General features: G+C 43.2%; 32 non-coding genes across 32 annotated transcripts; all 32 read left to right on the plus strand.

Moving 5' to 3' along the window:
- Window positions 1–12: 12 nt before the first annotated feature.
- On the plus strand, window positions 13–103 carry Trnar-ccu. Its single transcript is given in 2 exon segments — window positions 13–49; window positions 68–103. It is a non-coding gene; the product is annotated as a tRNA-Arg (tRNA).
- Window positions 104–334: 231 nt separating this feature from the next.
- On the plus strand, window positions 335–425 carry Trnar-ccu. Its single transcript is given in 2 exon segments — window positions 335–371; window positions 390–425. It is a non-coding gene; the product is annotated as a tRNA-Arg (tRNA).
- An 875-nt stretch (window positions 426–1,300) lies between these two features.
- On the plus strand, window positions 1,301–1,391 carry Trnar-ccu. The gene is given in 2 exon segments: window positions 1,301–1,337; window positions 1,356–1,391. It is a non-coding gene; the product is annotated as a tRNA-Arg (tRNA).
- A 231-nt stretch (window positions 1,392–1,622) lies between these two features.
- Trnar-ccu lies at window positions 1,623–1,713 on the plus strand. Its single transcript is given in 2 exon segments — window positions 1,623–1,659; window positions 1,678–1,713. It is a non-coding gene; the product is annotated as a tRNA-Arg (tRNA).
- A 231-nt stretch (window positions 1,714–1,944) lies between these two features.
- Trnar-ccu lies at window positions 1,945–2,035 on the plus strand. The gene is given in 2 exon segments: window positions 1,945–1,981; window positions 2,000–2,035. It is a non-coding gene; the product is annotated as a tRNA-Arg (tRNA).
- An 876-nt stretch (window positions 2,036–2,911) lies between these two features.
- Trnar-ccu lies at window positions 2,912–3,002 on the plus strand. The gene is given in 2 exon segments: window positions 2,912–2,948; window positions 2,967–3,002. It is a non-coding gene; the product is annotated as a tRNA-Arg (tRNA).
- A 231-nt stretch (window positions 3,003–3,233) lies between these two features.
- Trnar-ccu lies at window positions 3,234–3,324 on the plus strand. Its single transcript is given in 2 exon segments — window positions 3,234–3,270; window positions 3,289–3,324. It is a non-coding gene; the product is annotated as a tRNA-Arg (tRNA).
- A 231-nt stretch (window positions 3,325–3,555) lies between these two features.
- Trnar-ccu lies at window positions 3,556–3,646 on the plus strand. Its single transcript is given in 2 exon segments — window positions 3,556–3,592; window positions 3,611–3,646. It is a non-coding gene; the product is annotated as a tRNA-Arg (tRNA).
- A 231-nt stretch (window positions 3,647–3,877) lies between these two features.
- Trnar-ccu lies at window positions 3,878–3,968 on the plus strand. The gene is given in 2 exon segments: window positions 3,878–3,914; window positions 3,933–3,968. It is a non-coding gene; the product is annotated as a tRNA-Arg (tRNA).
- Window positions 3,969–4,199: 231 nt separating this feature from the next.
- Window positions 4,200–4,290, plus strand: Trnar-ccu. Its single transcript is given in 2 exon segments — window positions 4,200–4,236; window positions 4,255–4,290. It is a non-coding gene; the product is annotated as a tRNA-Arg (tRNA).
- Window positions 4,291–4,521: 231 nt separating this feature from the next.
- Trnar-ccu lies at window positions 4,522–4,612 on the plus strand. Its single transcript is given in 2 exon segments — window positions 4,522–4,558; window positions 4,577–4,612. It is a non-coding gene; the product is annotated as a tRNA-Arg (tRNA).
- Window positions 4,613–4,843: 231 nt separating this feature from the next.
- On the plus strand, window positions 4,844–4,934 carry Trnar-ccu. Its single transcript is given in 2 exon segments — window positions 4,844–4,880; window positions 4,899–4,934. It is a non-coding gene; the product is annotated as a tRNA-Arg (tRNA).
- Window positions 4,935–5,165: 231 nt separating this feature from the next.
- Trnar-ccu lies at window positions 5,166–5,256 on the plus strand. The gene is given in 2 exon segments: window positions 5,166–5,202; window positions 5,221–5,256. It is a non-coding gene; the product is annotated as a tRNA-Arg (tRNA).
- Window positions 5,257–5,487: 231 nt separating this feature from the next.
- Trnar-ccu lies at window positions 5,488–5,578 on the plus strand. Its single transcript is given in 2 exon segments — window positions 5,488–5,524; window positions 5,543–5,578. It is a non-coding gene; the product is annotated as a tRNA-Arg (tRNA).
- Window positions 5,579–6,459: 881 nt separating this feature from the next.
- On the plus strand, window positions 6,460–6,550 carry Trnar-ccu. The gene is given in 2 exon segments: window positions 6,460–6,496; window positions 6,515–6,550. It is a non-coding gene; the product is annotated as a tRNA-Arg (tRNA).
- A 231-nt stretch (window positions 6,551–6,781) lies between these two features.
- On the plus strand, window positions 6,782–6,872 carry Trnar-ccu. Its single transcript is given in 2 exon segments — window positions 6,782–6,818; window positions 6,837–6,872. It is a non-coding gene; the product is annotated as a tRNA-Arg (tRNA).
- Window positions 6,873–7,103: 231 nt separating this feature from the next.
- Window positions 7,104–7,194, plus strand: Trnar-ccu. Its single transcript is given in 2 exon segments — window positions 7,104–7,140; window positions 7,159–7,194. It is a non-coding gene; the product is annotated as a tRNA-Arg (tRNA).
- Window positions 7,195–7,425: 231 nt separating this feature from the next.
- Window positions 7,426–7,516, plus strand: Trnar-ccu. The gene is given in 2 exon segments: window positions 7,426–7,462; window positions 7,481–7,516. It is a non-coding gene; the product is annotated as a tRNA-Arg (tRNA).
- Window positions 7,517–8,070: 554 nt separating this feature from the next.
- Trnar-ccu lies at window positions 8,071–8,161 on the plus strand. The gene is given in 2 exon segments: window positions 8,071–8,107; window positions 8,126–8,161. It is a non-coding gene; the product is annotated as a tRNA-Arg (tRNA).
- A 231-nt stretch (window positions 8,162–8,392) lies between these two features.
- Window positions 8,393–8,483, plus strand: Trnar-ccu. The gene is given in 2 exon segments: window positions 8,393–8,429; window positions 8,448–8,483. It is a non-coding gene; the product is annotated as a tRNA-Arg (tRNA).
- A 231-nt stretch (window positions 8,484–8,714) lies between these two features.
- On the plus strand, window positions 8,715–8,805 carry Trnar-ccu. The gene is given in 2 exon segments: window positions 8,715–8,751; window positions 8,770–8,805. It is a non-coding gene; the product is annotated as a tRNA-Arg (tRNA).
- Window positions 8,806–9,036: 231 nt separating this feature from the next.
- Window positions 9,037–9,127, plus strand: Trnar-ccu. The gene is given in 2 exon segments: window positions 9,037–9,073; window positions 9,092–9,127. It is a non-coding gene; the product is annotated as a tRNA-Arg (tRNA).
- A 231-nt stretch (window positions 9,128–9,358) lies between these two features.
- Trnar-ccu lies at window positions 9,359–9,449 on the plus strand. Its single transcript is given in 2 exon segments — window positions 9,359–9,395; window positions 9,414–9,449. It is a non-coding gene; the product is annotated as a tRNA-Arg (tRNA).
- Window positions 9,450–9,681: 232 nt separating this feature from the next.
- Window positions 9,682–9,772, plus strand: Trnar-ccu. The gene is given in 2 exon segments: window positions 9,682–9,718; window positions 9,737–9,772. It is a non-coding gene; the product is annotated as a tRNA-Arg (tRNA).
- Window positions 9,773–10,003: 231 nt separating this feature from the next.
- Window positions 10,004–10,094, plus strand: Trnar-ccu. The gene is given in 2 exon segments: window positions 10,004–10,040; window positions 10,059–10,094. It is a non-coding gene; the product is annotated as a tRNA-Arg (tRNA).
- Window positions 10,095–10,325: 231 nt separating this feature from the next.
- Trnar-ccu lies at window positions 10,326–10,416 on the plus strand. Its single transcript is given in 2 exon segments — window positions 10,326–10,362; window positions 10,381–10,416. It is a non-coding gene; the product is annotated as a tRNA-Arg (tRNA).
- Window positions 10,417–10,648: 232 nt separating this feature from the next.
- On the plus strand, window positions 10,649–10,739 carry Trnar-ccu. The gene is given in 2 exon segments: window positions 10,649–10,685; window positions 10,704–10,739. It is a non-coding gene; the product is annotated as a tRNA-Arg (tRNA).
- A 231-nt stretch (window positions 10,740–10,970) lies between these two features.
- Window positions 10,971–11,061, plus strand: Trnar-ccu. The gene is given in 2 exon segments: window positions 10,971–11,007; window positions 11,026–11,061. It is a non-coding gene; the product is annotated as a tRNA-Arg (tRNA).
- Window positions 11,062–11,292: 231 nt separating this feature from the next.
- Trnar-ccu lies at window positions 11,293–11,383 on the plus strand. The gene is given in 2 exon segments: window positions 11,293–11,329; window positions 11,348–11,383. It is a non-coding gene; the product is annotated as a tRNA-Arg (tRNA).
- Window positions 11,384–11,614: 231 nt separating this feature from the next.
- Window positions 11,615–11,705, plus strand: Trnar-ccu. The gene is given in 2 exon segments: window positions 11,615–11,651; window positions 11,670–11,705. It is a non-coding gene; the product is annotated as a tRNA-Arg (tRNA).
- Window positions 11,706–11,936: 231 nt separating this feature from the next.
- Window positions 11,937–12,027, plus strand: Trnar-ccu. Its single transcript is given in 2 exon segments — window positions 11,937–11,973; window positions 11,992–12,027. It is a non-coding gene; the product is annotated as a tRNA-Arg (tRNA).
- A 231-nt stretch (window positions 12,028–12,258) lies between these two features.
- Window positions 12,259–12,349, plus strand: Trnar-ccu. The gene is given in 2 exon segments: window positions 12,259–12,295; window positions 12,314–12,349. It is a non-coding gene; the product is annotated as a tRNA-Arg (tRNA).
- The last annotated feature ends 419 nt before the right edge of the window (window positions 12,350–12,768 follow it).

Genomic DNA, 12,768 nt, shown 5'->3' on the forward strand with positions numbered 1-12,768 from the left:
TGTATTCCCCAAGCCCACGTGGCCCAATGGATAAGGCACCGGCCTCCTACACACAGAGAGTTGTGATAGCCGGGGATTGCGGGTTCGAGTCCCGTCGTGGGTAGTATATTTTTGAAAGTCTTTTCTTTAATTGACCTTGACAAACGGTAGACACTTTAAGAAATGACACTCACATTTGCTGAATATTTAACACAAATGGATTTGTAATCGCTTTCTTTAACGCGCACCAGTGTAGAGAAAACATACTGTATCTCCAGTCATCAAGAAATTCGGGTGTTGCACTGTTTAGAAGAGTTTGTTATCCCCAGTGTAGTAAACAGGTTGTATTCGCCTAGCCCACGTGGCCCAATGGATAAGGCACCGGCCTCCTACACACAGACAGTGGTGATAGCCGGGGATTGCGGGTTCGAGTCCCGTCGTGGGTAGTATATTTTTGAAAGTCTTTTCTTTAATTGACCTTGACAAACGGTAGACACTTTAAGAAATGACACTCACATTTGCTGAATATTTAACATAAATGGATTTGTAATCACTTTCTTTAACGCGCACCAGTGTAGAGAAAACATACTGTATCTCCAGTCATCAAGAAATTCGGGTGTTGCACTGTTTAGAAGAGTTTGTTATCCCCAGTGTAGTAAACAGGTTGTATTAGCCAAGCCCACGTGGCCCAATGGATAAGGCACCGGCCTCCTACACACAGACAGTGGTGATAGCCGGGGATTGCGGGTTCGAGTCCCGTCGTGTGTAGTATATTTTTGAAAGTCTTTTCTTTAACTGACCTTGACAAACGGTAGACACTTTAAGAAATGACACTCACATTTGCTGAATATTTAACATAAATGGATTTGTAATCGCTTTCTTTAACGCGCACCAGTGTAGAGAAAATATACTGTATCTCCAGTCATCAAGAAATTCGGGTGTTGCACTGTTAAGAAGAGTTTCTTATCCCCAGTGTAGTAACCAGGTTGTATTCGCCAAGCCCACGTGGCCCAATGGATAAGGCACCGGCCTCCTACACACAGACAGTGGTGATAGCCGGGGATTGCGGGTTCGAGTCCCGTCGTGTGTAGTATATTTTTGAAAGTCTTTTCTTTAACTGACCTTGACAAACGGTAGACACTTTAAGAAATGACACTCACATTTGCTGAATATTTAACACAAATGGATTTGTAATCGCTTTCTTTAACGCGCACCAGTGTAGAGAAACCATACTGTATCTCCAGTCATCAAGAAATTCGGGTGTTGCACTGATTAGAAGAGTTTCTTATCCCCAGTGTAGTAAACAGGTTGTATTCGCCAAGCCCACGTGGCCCAATGGATAAGGCACCGGCCTCCTACACACAGACAGTGGTGATAGCCGGGGATTGCGGGTTCGAGTCCCGTCGTGGGTAGTATATTTTTGAAAGTCTTTTCTTTAATTGACCTTGACAAACGGTAGACACTTTAAGAAATGACACTCACATTTGCTGAATATTTAACACAAATGGATTTGTAATCACTTTCTTTAACGCGCACCAGTGTAGAGAAAACATACTGTATCTCCAGTCATCAAGAAATTCGGGTGTTGCACTGTTTAGAAGAGTTTGTTATCCCCAGTGTAGTAAACAGGTTGTATTCGCCAAGCCCACGTGGCCCAATGGATAAGGCACCGGCCTCCTACACACAGACAGTGGTGATAGCCGGGGATTGCGGGTTCGAGTCCCGTCGTGGGTAGTATATTTTTGAAAGTCTTTTCTTTAATTGACCTTGACAAACGGTAAACACTTTAAGAAATGACACTCACATTTGCTGAATATTTAACACAAATGGATTTGTAATCGCTTTCTTTAACGCGCACCAGTGTAGAGAAAACATACTGTATCTCCAGTCATCAAGAAATTCGGGTGTTGCACTGTTTAGAAGAGTTTGTTATCTCAAGTGTAGAAAACAAGTTGTATTCCCCAAGCCCACGTGGCCCAATGGATAAGGCACCGGCCTCCTACACACAGAGAGTTGTGATAGCCGGGGATTGCGGGTTCGAGTCCCGTCGTGGGTAGTATATTTTTGAAAGTCTTTTCTTTAATTGACCTTGACAAACGGTAGACACTTTAAGAAATGACACTCACATTTGCTGAATATTTAACACAAATGGATTTGTAATCGCTTTCTTTAACGCGCACCAGTGTAGAGAAAACATACTGTATCTCCAGTCATCAAGAAATTCGGGTGTTGCACTGTTAAGAAGAGTTTCTTATCCCCAGTGTAGTAAACAGGTTGTATTCGCCAAGCCCACGTGGCCCAATGGATAAGGCACCGCCCTCCTACACACAGACAGTGGTGATAGCCGGGGATTGCGGGTTCGAGTTCCGTCGTGGGTAGTATAATTTTGAAAGTCTTTTCTTTAATTGACCTTGACAAACGGTAGACACTTTAAGAAATGACACTCACATTTGCTGAATATTTAACATAAATGGATTTGTAATCTCTTTCTTTAACGCGCACCAGTGTAGAGAAAACATACTGTATCTCCAGTCATCAAGAAATTCGGGTGTTGCACTGTTTAGAAGAGTTTGTTATCCCCAAGTGTAGTAAACAGGTTGTATTCGCCAAGCCCACGTGGCCCAATGGATAAGGCACCGGCCTCCTACACACAGACAGTGGTGATAGCCGGGGATTGCGGGTGCGAGTCCCGTCGTGGGTAGTATATTTTTGAAAGTCTTTTCTTTAATTGACCTTGACAAACGGTAGACACTTTAAGAAATGACACTCACATTTGCTGAATATTTAACACAAATGGATTTGTAATCACTTTCTTTAACGCGCACCAGTGTAGAGAAACCATACTGTATCTCCAGTCATCAAGAAATTCGGGTGTTGCACTGTTTAGAAGAGTTTGTTATCTCAAGTGTAGAAAACAGGTTGTATTCCCCAAGCCCACGTGGCCCAATGGATAAGGCACCGGCCTCCTACACACAGAGAGTTGTGATAGCCGGGGATTGCGGGTTCGAGTCCCGTCGTGGGTAGTATATTTTTGAAAGTCTTTTCTTTAATTTACCTTGACAAACGGTAGACACTTTAAGAAATGACACTCACATTTGCTGAATATTTAACACAAATGGATTTGTAATCACTTTCTTTAACGCGCACCAGTGTAGAGAAAACATACTGTATCTCCAGTCATCAAGAAATTCGGGTGTTGCACTGTTAAGAAGAGTTTCTTATCCCCAGTGTAGTAAACAGGTTGTATTCGCCAAGCCCACGTGGCCCAATGGATAAGGCACCGGCCTCCTACACACAGACAGTGGTGATAGCCGGGGATTGCGGGTTCGAGTCCCGTCGTGGGTAGTATATTTTTGAAAGTCTTTTCTTTAACTGACCTTGACAAACGGTAGACACTTTAGGAAATGACACTCACATTTGCTGAATATTTAACATAAATGGATTTGTAATCGCTTTCTTTAACGCGCACCAGTGTAGAGAAAACATACTGTATCTCCAGTCATCAAGAAATTCGGGTGTTGCACTGTTAAGAAGAGTTTCTTATCCCCAGTGTAGTAAACAGGTTGTATTCTCCAAGCCCACGTGGCCCAATGGATAAGGCACCGGCCTCCTACACACAGACAGTGGTGATAGCCGGGGATTGCGGGTTCGAGTCCCGTCGTGGGTAGTATATTTTTGAAAGTCTTTTCTTTAACTGACCTTGACAAACGGTAGACACTTTAGGAAATGACACTCACATTTGCTGAATATTTAACATAAATGGATTTGTAATCGCTTTCTTTAACGCGCACCAGTGTAGAGAAAACATACTGTATCTCCAGTCATCAAGAAATTCGGGTGTTGCACTGTTTAGAAGAGTTTCTTATCCCCAGTGTAGTAAACAGGTTGTATTCGCCAAGCCCACGTGGCCCAATGGATAAGGCACCGGCCTCCTACACACAGACAGTGGTGATAGCCGGGGATTGCGGGTTCGAGTCCCGTCGTGGGTAGTATATTTTTGAAAGTCTTTTCTTTAACTGACCTTGACAAACGGTAGACACTTTAGGAAATGACACTCACATTTGCTGAATATTTAACATAAATGGATTTGTAATCGCTTTCTTTAACGCGCACCAGTGTAGAGAAAACATACTGTATCTCCAGTCATCAAGAAATTCGGGTGTTGCACTGTTAAGAAGAGTTTCTTATCCCCAGTGTAGTAAACAGGTTGTATTCTCCAAGCCCACGTGGCCCAATGGATAAGGCACCGGCCTCCTACACACAGACAGTGGTGATAGCCGGGGATTGCGGGTTCGAGTCCCGTCGTGGGTAGTATATTTTTGAAAGTCTTTTCTTTAACTGACCTTGACAAACGGTAGACACTTTAGGAAATGACACTCACATTTGCTGAATATTTAACATAAATGGATTTGTAATCGCTTTCTTTAACGCGCACCAGTGTAGAGAAAACATACTGTATCTCCAGTCATCAAGAAATTCGGGTGTTGCACTGTTTAGAAGAGTTTGTTATCCCCAGTGTAGTAAACAGGTTGTATTCGCCAAGCCCACGTGGCCCAATGGATAAGGCACCGGCCTCCTACACACAGACAGTGGTGATAGCCGGGGATTGCGGGTTCGAGTCCCGTCGTGGGTAGTATATTTTTGAAAGTCTTTTCTTTAATTGACCTTGACAAACGGTAGACACTTTAGGAAATGGCACTCACATTTGCTGAATATTTAACACAAATGGATTTGTAATCACTTTCTTTAACGCGCACCAGTGTAGAGAAAACATACTGTATCTCCAGTCATTAAGAAATTCGGGTGTTGCACTGTTTAGAAGAGTTTGTTATCTCAAGTGTAGAAAACAAGTTGTATTCCCAAAGCCCACGTGGCCCAATGGATAAGGCACCGGCCTCCTACACACAGAGAGTTGTGATAGCCGGGGATTGCGGGTTCGAGTCCCGTCGTGGGTAGTATATTTTTGAAAGTCTTTTCTTTAATTGACCTTGACAAACGGTAGACACTTTAAGAAATGACACTCACATTTGCTGAATATTTAACACAAATGGATTTGTAATCGCTTTCTTTAACGCGCACCAGTGTAGAGAAAACATACTGTATCTCCAGTCATCAAGAAATTCGGGTGTTGCACTGTTAAGAAGAGTTTGTTATCCCCAGTGTAGTAAACAGGTTGTATTCGCCAAGCCCACGTGGCCCAATGGATAAGGCACTGGCCTCCTACACACAGACAGTGGTGATAGCCGGGGATTGCGGGTTCGAGTCCCGTCGTGGGTAGTATATTTTTGAAAGTCTTTTCTTTAATTGACCTTGACAAACGGTAGACACTTTAAGAAATGACACTCACATTTGCTGAATATTTAACACAAATGGGTTTGTAATCGCTTTCTTTAACGCGCACCAGTGTAGAGAAAACATACTGTATCTCCAGTCATCAAGAAATTCGGGTGTTGCACTGTTAAGAAGAGTTTCTTATCCCCAGTGTAGTAAACAGGTTGTATTCGCCAAGCCCACGTGGCCCAATGGATAAGGCACCGGCCTCCTACACACAGACAGTGGTGATAGCCGGGGATTGCGGGTTCGAGTCCCGTCGTGGGTAGTATATTTTTGAAAGTCTTTTCTTTAACTGACCTTGAGAAACGGTAGACACTTTAGGAAATGACACTCACATTTGCTGAATATTTAACATAAATGGATTTGTAATCGCTTTCTTTAACGCGCACCAGTGTAGAGAAAACATACTGTATCTCCAGTCATCAAGAAATTCGGGTGTTGCACTGTTTAGAAGAGTTTCTTATCCCCAGTGTAGTAAACAGGTTGTATTCGCTAAGCCCACGTGGCCCAATGGATAAGGCACCGGCCTCCTACACACAGACAGTGGTGATAGCCGGGGATTGCGGGTTCGAGTAATGTCGTGGGTAGTATATTTTTGAAAGTCTTTTCTTTAATTGACCTTGACAAACGGTAGACACTTTAAGAAATGACACTCACATTTGCTGAATATTTAACACAAATGGATTTGTAATCGCTTTCTTTAACGCGCACCAGTGTAGAGAAAACATACTGTATCTCCAGTCATCAAGAAATTCGGGTGTTGCACTGATTAGAAGAGTTTCTTATCCCCAGTGTAGTAAACAGCTGCAGGTTGTATTCGCCAAGCCCACGTGGCCCAATGGATAAGGCACCGGCCTCCTACACACAGACAGTGGTGATAGCCGGGGATTGCGGGTTCGAGTCCCGTCGAGGGTAGTATATTTTTGAAAGTCTTTTCTTTAATTGACCTTGACAAACGGTAGACACTTTAAGAAATGACACTCACATTTGCTGAATATTTAACACAAATGGATTTGTAATCGCTTTCTTTAACGCGCACCAGTGTAGAGAAAACATACTGTATCTCCAGTCATCAAGAAATTCGGGTGTTGCACTGTTTAGAAGAGTTTCTTATCCCCAGTGTAGTAAACAGGTTGTATTCGCCAAGCCCACGTGGCCCAATGGATAAGGCACCGGCCTCCTACACACAGACAGTGGTGATAGCCGGGGATTGCGGGTTCGAGTCCCGTCGTGGGTAGTATATTTTTGAAAGTCTTTTCTTTAATTGACCTTGACAAACGGTAGACACTTTAAGAAATGACACTCACATTTGCTGAATATTTAACACAAATGGATTTGTAATCACTTTCTTTAACGCGCACCAGTGTAGAGAAAACATACTGTATCTCCAGTCATTAAGAAATTCGGGTGTTGCACTGTTTAGAAGAGTTTGTTATCTCAAGTGTAGAAAACAAGTTGTATTCCCCAAGCCCACGTGGCCCAATGGATAAGGCACCGGCCTCCTACACACAGAGAGTTGTGATAGCCGGGGATTGCGGGTTCGAGTCCCGTCGTGGGTAGTATATTTTTGAAAGTCTTTTCTTTAATTGACCTTGACAAACGGTAGACATTTTAAGAAATGACACTCACATTTGCTGAATATTTAACACAAATGGATTTGTAATCGCTTTCTTTAACGCGCACCAGTGTAGAGAAAACATACTGTATCTCCAGTCATCAAGAAATTCGGGTGTTGCACTGTTAAGAAGAGTTTCTTATCCCCAGTGTAGTAAACAGGTTGTATTCGCCAAGCCCACGTGGCCCAATGGATAAGGCACCGGCCTCCTACACACAGACAGTGGTGATAGCCGGGGATTGCGGGTTCGAGTCCCGTCGTGGGTAGTATATTTTTGAAAGTCTTTTCTTTAATTGACCTTGACAAACGGTAGACACTTTAAGAAATGACACTCACATTTGCTGAATATTTAACACAAATGGATTTGTAATCGCTTTCTTTAACGCGCACCAGTGTAGAGAAAACATACTGTATCTCCAGTCATCAAGAAATTCGGGTGTTGCACTGTTATGAAGAGTTTCTTATCCCCAGTGTAGTAAACAGGTTGTATTCGCCAAGCCCACGTGGCCCAATGGATAAGGCACCGGCCTCCTACACACAGACAGTGGTGATAGCCGGGGATTGCGGGTTCGAGTCCCGTCGTGGGTAGTATATTTTTGAAAGTCTTTTCTTTAACTGACCTTGACAAACGGTAGACACTTTAGGAAATGACACTCACATTTGCTGAATATTTAACATAAATGGATTTGTAATCGCTTTCTTTAACGCGCACCAGTGTAGAGAAAACATACTGTATCTCCAGTCATCAAGAAATTCGGGTGTTGCACTGTTAAGAAGAGTTTCTTATCCCCAGTGTAGTAAACAGGTTGTATTCGCCAAGCCCACGTGGCCCAATGCATAAGGCACCGGCCTCCTACACACAGACAGTGGTGATAGCCGGGGATTGCGGGTTCGAGTCCCGTCGTGGGTAGTATATTTTTGAAAGTCTTTTCTTTAATTGACCTTGACAAACGGTAGACACTTTAAGAAATGACACTCACATTTGCTGAATATTTAACATAAATGGATTTGTAATCTCTTTCTTTAACGCGCACCAGTGTAGAGAAAACATACTGTATCTCCAGTCATCAAGAAATTCGGGTGTTGCACTGTTTAGAAGAGTTTGTTATCCCCAAGTGTAGTAAACAGGTTGTATTCCCCAAGCCCACGTGGCCCAATGGATAAGGCACCGGCCTCCTACACACAGAGAGTTGTGATAGCCGGGGATTGCGGGTTCGAGTCCCGTCGTGGGTAGTATATTTTTGAAAGTCTTTTCTTTAATTGACCTTGACAAACGGTAGACACTTTAAGAAATGACACTCACATTTGCTGAATATTTAACACAAATGGATTTGTAATCACTTTCTTTAACGCGCACCAGTGTAGAGAAAACATACTGTATCTCCAGTCATCAAGAAATTCGGGTGTTGCACTGTTTAGAAGAGTTTGTTATCTCAAGTGTAGAAAACAGGTTGTATTCCCCAAGCCCACGTGGCCCAATGGATAAGGCACCGGCCTCCTACACACAGAGAGTTGTGATAGCCGGGGATTGCGGGTTCGAGTCCCGTCGTGGGTAGTATATTTTTGAAAGTCTTTTCTTTAATTTACCTTGACAAACGGTAGACACTTTAAGAAATGACACTCACATTTGCTGAATATTTAACGCAAATGGATTTGTAATCACTTTCTTTAACGCGCACCAGTGTAGAGAAAACATACTGTATCTCCAGTCATCAAGAAATTCGGGTGTTGCACTGTTAAGAAGAGTTTCTTATCCCCAGTGTAGTAAACAGGTTGTATTCGCCAAGCCCACGTGGCCCAATGGATAAGGCACCGGCCTCCTACACACAGACAGTGGTGATAGCCGGGGATTGCGGGTTCGAGTCCCGTCGTGGGTAGTATATTTTTGAAAGTCTTTTCTTTAATTGACCTTGACAAACGGTAGACACTTTAAGAAATGACACTCACATTTGCTGAATATTTAACACAAATGGATTTGTAATCGCTTTCTTTAACGCGCACCAGTGTAGAGAAAACATACTGTATCTCCAGTCATCAAGAAATTCGGGTGTTGCACTGTTAAGAAGAGTTTCTTATCCCCAGTGTAGTAAACAGGTTGTATTCTCCAAGCCCACGTGGCCCAATGGATAAGGCACCGGCCTCCTACACACAGACAGTGGTGATAGCCGGGGATTGCGGGTTCGAGTCCCGTCGTGGGTAGTATATTTTTGAAAGTCTTTTCTTTAACTGACCTTGACAAACGGTAGACACTTTAGGAAATGACACTCACATTTGCTGAATATTTAACATAAATGGATTTGTAATCGCTTTCTTTAACGCGCACCAGTGTAGAGAAAACATACTGTATCTCCAGTCATCAAGAAATTCGGGTGTTGCACTGTTAAGAAGAGTTTCTTATCCCCAGTGTAGTAAACAGGTTGTATTCGCCAAGCCCACGTGGCCCAATGGATAAGGCACCGGCCTCCTACACACAGACAGTGGTGATAGCCGGGGATTGCGGGTTCGAGTCCCGTCGTGGGTAGTATATTTTTGAAAGTCTTTTCTTTAATTGACCTTGACAAACGGTAGACACTTTAAGAAATGACACTCACATTTGCTGAATATTTAACACAAATGGATTTGTAATCGCTTTCTTTAACGCGCACCAGTGTAGAGAAAACATACTGTATCTCCAGTCATCAAGAAATTCGGGTGTTGCACTGTTTAGAAGAGTTTGTTATCCCCAAGTGTAGTAAACAGGTTGTATTCGCCAAGCCCACGTGGCCCAATGGATAAGGCACCGGCCTCCTACACACAGACAGTGGTGATAGCCGGGGATTGCGGGTTCGAGTCCCGTCGTGGGTAGTATATTTTTGAAAGTCTTTTCTTTAATTGACCTTGACAAACGGTAGACACTTTAAGAAATGACACTCACATTTGCTGAATATTTAACACAAATGGATTTGTAATCGCTTTCTTTAACGCGCACCAGTGTAGAGAAAACATACTGTATCTCCAGTCATCAAGAAATTCGGGTGTTGCACTGTTAAGAAGAGTTTCTTATCCCCAGTGTAGTAAACAGGTTGTATTCGCCAAGCCCACGTGGCCCAATGGATAAGGCACCGGCCTCCTACACACAGACAGTGGTGATAGCCGGGGATTGCGGGTTCGAGTCCCGTCGTGGGTAGTATATTTTTGAAAGTCTTTTCTTTAACTGACCTTGACAAACGGTAGACACTTTAGGAAATGACACTCACATTTGCTGAATATTTAACATAAATGGATTTGTAATCGCTTTCTTTAACGCGCACCAGTGTAGAGAAAACATACTGTATCTCCAGTCATCAAGAAATTCGGGTGTTGCACTGTTAAGAAGAGTTTCTTATCCCCAGTGTAGTAAACAGGTTGTATTCGCCAAGCCCACGTGGCCCAATGGATAAGGCACCGGCCTCCTACACACAGACAGTGGTGATAGCCGGGGATTGCGGGTTCGAGTCCCGTCGTGGGTAGTATATTTTTGAAAGTCTTTTCTTTAATTGACCTTGACAAACGGTAGACACTTTAAGAAATGACACTCACATTTGCTGAATATTTAACACAAATGGATTTGTAATCGCTTTCTTTAACGCGCACCAGTGTAGAGAAAACATACTGTATCTCCAGTCATCAAGAAATTCGGGTGTTGCACTGTTTAGAAGAGTTTGTTATCCCCAAGTGTAGTAAACAGGTTGTATTCGCCAAGCCCACGTGGCCCAATGGATAAGGCACCGGCCTCCTACACACAGACAGTGGTGATAGCCGGGGATTGCGGGTTCGAGTCCCGTCGTGGGTAGTATATTTTTGAAAGTCTTTTCTTTAATTGACCTTGACAAACGGTAGACACTTTAAGAAATGACACTCACATTTGCTGAATATTTAACACAAATGGATTTGTAATCGCTTTCTTTAACGCGCACCAGTGTAGAGAAAACATACTGTATCTCCAGTCATCAAGAAATTCGGGTGTTGCACTGTTAAGAAGAGTTTCTTATCCCCAGTGTAGTAAACAGGTTGTATTCGCCAAGCCCACGTGGCCCAATGGATAAGGCACCGGCCTCCTACACACAGACAGTGGTGATAGCCGGGGATTGCGGGTTCGAGTCCCGTCGTGGGTAGTATATTTTTGAAAGTCTTTTCTTTAACTGACCTTGACAAACGGTAGACACTTTAGGAAATGACACTCACATTTGCTGAATATTTAACATAAATGGATTTGTAATCGCTTTCTTTAACGCGCACCAGTGTAGAGAAAACATACTGTATCTCCAGTCATCAAGAAATTCGGGTGTTGCACTGTTAAGAAGAGTTTCTTATCCCCAGTGTAGTAAACAGGTTGTATTCGCCAAGCCCACGTGGCCCAATGGATAAGGCACCGGCCTCCTACACACAGACAGTGGTGATAGCCGGGGATTGCGGGTTCGAGTCCCGTCGTGGGTAGTATATTTTTGAAAGTCTTTTCTTTAACTGACCTTGACAAACGGTAGACACTTTAGGAAATGACACTCACATTTGCTGAATATTTAACATAAATGGATTTGTAATCGCTTTCTTTAACGCGCACCAGTGTAGAGAAAACATACTGTATCTCCAGTCATCAAGAAATTCGGGTGTTGCACTGTTTAGAAGAGTTTGTTATCTCAAGTGTAGAAAACAGGTTGTATTCCCCAAGCCCACGTGGCCCAATGGATAAGGCACCGGCCTCCTACACACAGACAGTGGTGATAGCCGGGGATTGCGGGTTCGAGTCCCGTCGTGGGTAGTATATTTTTGAAAGTCTTTTCTTTAACTGACCTTGACAAACGGTAGACACTTTAGGAAATGACACTCACATTTGCTGAATATTTAACATAAATGGATTTGTAATCGCTTTCTTTAACGCGCACCAGTGTAGAGAAAACATACTGTATCTCCTGTCATCAAGAAATTCGGGTGTTGCACTGTTTAGAAGAGTTTGTTATCTCAAGTGTAGAAAACAGGTTGTATTCACCAAGCCTACGTGGCCCAATGGATAAGGCACCGGCCTCCTACACACAGAGAGTGGTGATAGCCGGGGATTGCGGGTTCGAGTCCCGTCGTGGGTAGTGTATTTTTGAAAGTCTTTTCTTTAATTGACCTTGACAAACGGTAGACACTTTAAGAAATGACACTCACATTTGCTGAATATTTAACACAAATGGATTTGTAATCGCTTTCTTTAACGCGCACCAGTGTAGAGAAAACATACTGTATCTCCTGTCATCAAGAAATTCGGGTGTTGCACTGTTTAGAAGAGTTTGTTATCTCAAGTGTAGAAAACAGGTTGTATTCACCAAGCCTACGTGGCCCAATGGATAAGGCACCGGCCTCCTACACACAGAGAGTGGTGATAGCCGGGGATTGCGGGTTCGAGTCCCGTCGTGGGTAGTGTATTTTTGAAAGTCTTTTCTTTAATTGACCTTGACAAACGGTAGACACTTTAAGAAATGACACTCACATTTGCTGAATATTTAACACAAATGGATTTGTAATCGCTTTCTTTAACGCGCACCAGTGTAGAGAAAACATACTGTATCTCCAGTCATCAAGAAATTCGGGTGTTGCACTGTTTAGAAGAGTTTCTTATCCCCAGTGTAGTAAACAGGTTGTATTCGCTAAGCCCACGTGGCCCAATGGATAAGGCATCGGCCTCCTCCACACAGACAGTGGTGATAGCCGGGGATTGCGGGTTCGAGTAATGTCGTGGGTAGTATATTTTTGAAAGTCTTTTCTTTAATTGACCTTGACAAACGGTAGACACTTTAAGAAATGACACTCACATTTGCTGAATATTTAACACAAATGGA

Source organism: Haliotis rufescens, unplaced genomic scaffold (assembly GCF_023055435.1).
Source record: "Haliotis rufescens isolate VD_foot unplaced genomic scaffold, xgHalRufe1.0.p SCAF_1, whole genome shotgun sequence".
Taxonomy (NCBI): Eukaryota; Metazoa; Mollusca; class Gastropoda; order Lepetellida; family Haliotidae; genus Haliotis; species Haliotis rufescens.